Raw genomic sequence first — 5,196 nt, 5'->3', positions numbered from 1 at the left:
ACAGGTATTCTGGGAGGTTCCTCAGAGCCTGTATCCTTGATGCTGTGGTGGTGCTGTTTGAAGGTCATAGAAAGATTCTGAGCAGGTGCCTAGTTTCTAAGATGTTTTCTCAGGGAGCGAATATCTATTCCTCAACCTCAACTCAATTCTCCGCCATCCAACCACAGTGAACTGAGTACCTTTGTTTCCACCACAATACCTGGCTTCACCAGGGCTCAGAAACAGTGGAACCAAGTGACAGTGGACTGGATTCTCAGAGATTATGAGCTGGCAGAGCTCTTCTTATCAGTTATTTTTCTCAGGCATTTTGCCGTAGAGGTAGGATAGGAATTTTCTCAACAGTGAGATCAACAGCGAATCAATAGGATCTGTCAGTAATGATCTAAGTTGTACTATGTGGTCACATATCAGGGCTAGGCCGAAGAAATGAGGACCAGAACCAGCACAGCTGGTCTCCTGAGCTGGTTCTCAGAGCTCCATGAAGATGGAGCTGACTATGGGCATGACCGATCCTACTAGGCACCAACCGCTCTGCTTCTGTGGGTGTTTATGTAATAAACAAGAACGTTCCTCCTTGAACAGGAGAAAGTGAGAGGACAGCACTTGCTCTTCATCAACCATTTGACTCTGTTCAACCTCAATCTGCATTTTCCCTAGAAAATTCTTTGAGTGCTAACATAAATAAATAAAATAAATAAATGACATAAATAAGTAAATGTAGAATCATTCTTTATTAGAAGAAATAAATTTATATGAAAACAAGGGTTCTATGTGTTTAATTTTCCAGCTATATATTTAAAATTTCTCTTAAAACTTCAGTTTCACACTATCAATTTTAATATAACCAGTATAGTGTTTACATAGGTTCTATAGAAGAAAGTGGCACAGAGGTGCTCATGAATCCTCAGAAGAATTTAACTTTAATTTAACAAAATCTGTAGGAAAAAAATAGCAAGAATCATATTGTAAGGTAAAACTAGAGAATACCAAGTTTCCTTAGTAAGAACAAGGACACGGATGCAGGGTGATGCCCTCTGAAGGATATGAAATGTTATTACTTTGAAAAGAAATAAAAGAATAATAAGTTTAGAAAATTAACTATCAAATTACATTTTTTTAAGAGGGGCACTTAAAATGTTGATGAACAAATATAAGATGATGACTCAGGGGCACTAAAAGTGGAAACTGTGTGGGTTCTACCAGATAGTAGGATAAGTACTGGGAATCTGGTTTATCACCCATTGTGATTAGCAGCAGACTGCTGAAAAGGCAGATGTGATACTACCACAGTAAAACCAGCCTCTTAGAAAGATGTTTCCAATTAAATCATGGAAAATCAAAACAGGAAAATGTTGAAGGAAAACATCTTTCAGACCTTATTAATGGCACAGTCACAAGGAGGGCTTTATTAGTTTTGAAATGGTGAATGCCAAAGCATGTGTGTAAAGCATGCCAAGTGATAGGCAAGCACGTCTCTGTCCAGCAAGTCTTTCTTCAGGATGAACGTTTTCCATTTTGTTCTTGCCTTCTTCACTATCAGGGTCTCTTGGTTTGGTTAAGTTCTCATCACGGAACTTTGACATTTGATCTCATGCTTTAATTTATCTCTGCTTATGTGTGTCTGCTCACCATTTGTTGCTATCTCCTGCCTGACACTTTGCATTCTACCTGTGTGAAGAATTCATCCAATCAGTTCAGACCCTTCCTTTCCAGAATAATGCCATTTAACTGTTCGCTGCTTGGATATGCTTTTTATTTAATTCTGGTAATTTTCTCATATATACGCTTGACTTTAAGGCCAACCAACTTTCTTGTGACAGCTGCCATATTTTTACTTTCTGCTGTTTCCAATCTCAAAGGTCCTCTAATTCCTTTTTCTCCCCAATGTCTTAGCCTCCTTCTGCTTTCCTACTCCTCTGCCAAATTCTTTTATCTGGAAAATCTGAGACATGCATGAATATAAAACAGATTTTCCTGGAGATCCTTTCTTTATATTTGCGGTCTTGGTAGTAAGGTAGAACATAGTTCAGACATATCAAAAGAGTTTACTAGATCAAAATTAAAGATTTGTAAAAATGGTCTTTTAGTCTCTTGATAGTTATTAAAAGAAGGTTTTTCCACACAGATAATCAACAAACTAACTGTCATAGGTAATATTTAAAATGTTGCTATGATAAAAATATCCTGAAAAAAGCAACTTAAAAAGAGAAAGGTTTTATTGTTGTTGTTGCTGTTGTTTTTTAATCTCACAGCTCAGGTTCTAGTCCATCAGGTGGGATTCCCAGCATCACATGCCTGAGGCAGCTGGCCACAGTGATCCACAGCCAGAAAAAGGAGAGTAATAAACAGATGTGCTCATATCATTATCTTCTTTTTAAAATCTGGATATCAGAGAATGGTTTCAATTGTACTGGCTGTATCATCCCACCTTCCTTGGGCTAATCAAGACAGTCTCTCACTGACATGCCCAGAAGCCTTCCTCTGGTTATGTATCCTATACAATCTTAATTGTACCCTAGCATCCATGTTTCCCATCTGACTTCTTCATCATCTTGAATCTTCTTTGACTTTACTACCAAATAAGCTTGCCTCTTGCTGCAGAGACCTTAGCTGATTCCCCATCTACCTCACTGCCATTACTCCCATTCATGCTTGCCTTTCTTAAATCACAAAGCATTAATACTTACCTGATAGGGGAGGTGCCATGAACGTGAAGGCGATTTTTCCCAGGGAGAGGATTATCCATTGCACTCTGGGTATGTTGATCTCTGAGATTTCTCCAAATGTGAGAAACTTGACTGTGTAGGATGATGTCATACAGGTGAAGGCAGGTACAAGATAGAATGAGGTCTGTCATTGGATGAGAAGGAAGGATGGGTGGGAGAAAAGTTTGAGGGAAGAGGAAGAGACTGGAACGGGAGAAGACTGGAGAGAGGAAGCCGTCAAGAGGACGTGGAGGCGGATGTTAAGATTCCACTCTGTACCTTTACAGGTTGTTATGAATGTTCTTAAGGGACGGACGGGTATAGGCCTTTGTTGTGTTGTGTGTTCTTTCATGTGGCGATTTAAGTTTAAGGGATATGTGGCGGCTGAAGACACTAGGCTGCCACGGAATTGGGATGTATATTTCTGGCATGGTGGCAACCTGCCTTGGGAACTAGATGGGTAGAGAGATTGTTGCCAGGCTCAGAAAGAAGCCTTCAGCAGTGTGATATGGGATAGAGCAGAGCGGGTGAGACACTTTGCTGACTGAGATGATGAAGTCTACCAGATATCTTGGGGCACTACGGTGCCAGATCTAGTGTGGGATAAAAGACATACAGCATAACTTGTGATAGTGGGGGACTGAGTTTATGCTGTCACCTAAATTTAAAAAAAAATCACAAAAGACGTTTGGAAGAAAAATTAATAATTTTTCACTTTTCAAAAAGTTCATACCTTATGAGGAGACAAAGAAAAGGAAAGCAAGTAAATGTATTCAGTACAAGAACAGGAACCTTCGACAAGGAAGATGAGAAAGACTCAGCAAAAAGGAATACTTTCAGCTTGAGGTCAGTATGCAGTTACTTACATCAGGTAGATCACTAACTGCCCATAGCTCCAGCTCTAAGGGATCTCATTTTTTTCTTGTAGTCACATGGCATACATTCCATCCCCCTCCCTCACAGATCTAAATATAAATCTTTTAAAGTAGCAAGGCCAAAGGAACAAACTACATATTTCAGCTCAGACTTGGTAAAGAGTGGCAGTCATTTGGAGCTGTGACTACATAGAAGTGGGTGTGGTCTAATGATAGGAAATGGAGAGGAACTTAGCTAAGACCTGTTGGTTCAGTCTTTACTATATTTCTGTGTCTTTGATGCTTTCCTCCCAGTATGAAGGGTTCTGCTTGAACAAGAGTCATAGGATTCTTTCTAATAGAAAATCAAAGAACCACTATGGCCTTCTGAAGGGAAGAAGGGAGGAGGAGATAAAAAGTACCTCTGTTGTTTTCTCTATTGCCAAGACACCATGTGCAGGGTAGTAAAGCCTGGAACTTATTAAAGATTGGGCCTCTTTCCTCCTGCTGAAGACCTATTCCTGTGCTTGAGATTTCAGAACGTGCTATCTAGTCTAAGATATTTGTTTGCTATCTATTGCTAATATCTTCCTATTACTATCTACATGTTCTACTTTCTCTTGCGTTTCTTACTGTCTTAGTCTCTGTTCTATTGTTGTGAAAAGACACGATGACCAAGGCAACTCTTATAAGAGAAAACATTTAATTGGGGTTGGCTTACAGTTTCATAGACTTAGCCCATTATTATCAGGACAGGGAGTATGGCAGGTATGTATGCTGACATGGTGCTAAAGGAGGAGCTGAGAACTACATCCTGATCTGCTTGGTGAGAGAGAGAGAGAGGGAGAGAAAGAGAGAGAGAGAGAGAGAGAGAGTGTGTGTGTGTGTGTGTGTGTGTACAGGCCTAGCCTGGTCTTTTCAAAATTCAAAACCCATTCTAAGTGATACATTTCCTCCAACAAGGTCACACCTCCTAAACCTTTCAAATAGTGCCTCTCTCTGGTGTCTAAGCATTAAATATGCAGCATTCCTGCCCACCCATACCCATGCCTTTTCTACCCTACCTAAGGTCAGGAACTGACCATGCTACCAGTCCCTGCTCAGAGCCTACAAGATCCACAGATGAAAAGTACAGACACACACACAGCTGTTCAATTTCAACTTGCCTTATTGTCTCAATTGCTGTGCACTATTAATCTACCACAGCCAGTGTGCCCTTACCAGAATCCCCAGCTTAGCACCCTACATCTGCACTTAATTTCAGCTGCTCAGACACCTTCGGTCCCAGTTCAATATCCCCAACTTCCCACCTATAGAAGTGGCCTGTGGCCTCTCCATCTGAGATCTCACATGGCTGGTCACTTTTGGTCCCTCTGAAGTATGGTGAAAAACTGCCTTTTTCTCCCTTGTGTCTGCTAGCTTGCCTGTTGGGTCCTGGAAGTTCTGCCTATCCTTCCACCCATCAATTAGCCTGTGGGATCTATACTGATAGACCAAAAACCAATTGGGGAATAGGACCTGAGTATCAAAACCATCTCTACAGTTTCCCTCTCCAGCTTCTGCCACCTCCTTTATGCTACCTTAGTTTAATCAAATGCAACTCTTGCTTCTAGTACTTAAACTTTGTGTAGTCCATT

General features: G+C 40.6%; 1 pseudogene; it reads left to right on the top strand.

Moving 5' to 3' along the window:
* The first annotated feature begins 2,679 nt into the window (after nucleotides 1-2,679).
* On the top strand, nucleotides 2,680-2,809 carry LOC120096763 (U1 spliceosomal RNA; annotated as a pseudogene).
* The last annotated feature ends 2,387 nt before the right edge of the window (nucleotides 2,810-5,196 follow it).

Source organism: Rattus norvegicus, chromosome 14 (assembly GCF_036323735.1).
Source record: "Rattus norvegicus strain BN/NHsdMcwi chromosome 14, GRCr8, whole genome shotgun sequence".
NCBI classification, from domain to species: domain Eukaryota; kingdom Metazoa; phylum Chordata; class Mammalia; order Rodentia; family Muridae; genus Rattus; species Rattus norvegicus.
The sequence above is the reverse complement of the archived record's forward strand: the minus strand, read 5'-3'. Positions and strand labels throughout refer to the sequence as shown.